Below are 895 nucleotides of genomic sequence, written 5' to 3' on the forward strand. Positions count from 1 at the left end.
AAGGACTGCACCATCTGACCAATCACAGCAGTGAGGGCTCACGGAAAGGAGGGGTTTAGAGAGACTGATTCTTCGCACGAGTCGTTTACGAATCATTTAGAAATGAGGTCAAATTAAATAAATTTTTTGAGAAAACTAACATGTTTTTTGACCTTGCACGCATGTAAACCTGTTTTAGGAGACTCATAAAACTAGATTAGCAACCTTAAAAATGGCATAATAGGGGCACTTTAAGTCTTACTGCTGAAAATCTTCCTTTCCACTCTAAAATGTTTAATTCCAGACAAAAACATAAACGTATTTCATTGTAATCACTGTTTCATGGTTATTATCGTTAACTAAAACTAAAACCATGAAAATGTTCTTGTTACTTGAAATGAAATAAACATTAACTGAAATAAAAATAAAATAATGTTTTAATTCATTTCGTATGTTTAAGGAATAGAATAACTAAAAATTATAAAACTGTTTAGACAAAAACTAATAAAAATTACAAAAACTTAAAATTAAAATACAATAAAAATTCTAAAAATAAAAACATTCAAAATATTAATAAATACTATGGTATATTATAGTATTACTAAATCTACTGTATAATACTAAATACTAATGGTATATTAACAATACTAAACTGACATGAAAGAAGCAAAGATGTTTGTCACTGACATGAAACTTTGTGCGATGTACCATGTTTCATTGGATTCCTCACACAAAGCATCATATGACTTCAGAGGACTTTGAATGCAGCACAGAGATCATATCATGGACTAAATATATTTCTCTTGTCCGTTTTGCACGGCAGCTATGGAACAACATGATGGGGAATAAATGCTGAAGGAATTTTTAATTTTGGTTAACTACAACTAAAACCGAAAAAAATGCATTAATTGAAAAA

The 895-nt window shown here is 29.4% G+C and overlaps 1 protein-coding gene across 1 annotated transcript in view; it reads left to right on the forward strand.

Annotated features, from left to right (window-relative positions):
- Window positions 1-895, forward strand: part of mthfr (methylenetetrahydrofolate reductase (NAD(P)H)) — a 14,982-nt gene that overhangs the window by 12,613 nt on the left and 1,474 nt on the right. The window lies entirely within an intron of this gene.

The sequence above is a fragment of the Sinocyclocheilus rhinocerous genome, unplaced genomic scaffold, assembly GCF_001515625.1.
Source record: "Sinocyclocheilus rhinocerous isolate Xijiao unplaced genomic scaffold, SAMN03320098_v1.1 scaffold1048, whole genome shotgun sequence".
NCBI classification, from domain to species: domain Eukaryota; kingdom Metazoa; phylum Chordata; class Actinopteri; order Cypriniformes; family Cyprinidae; genus Sinocyclocheilus; species Sinocyclocheilus rhinocerous.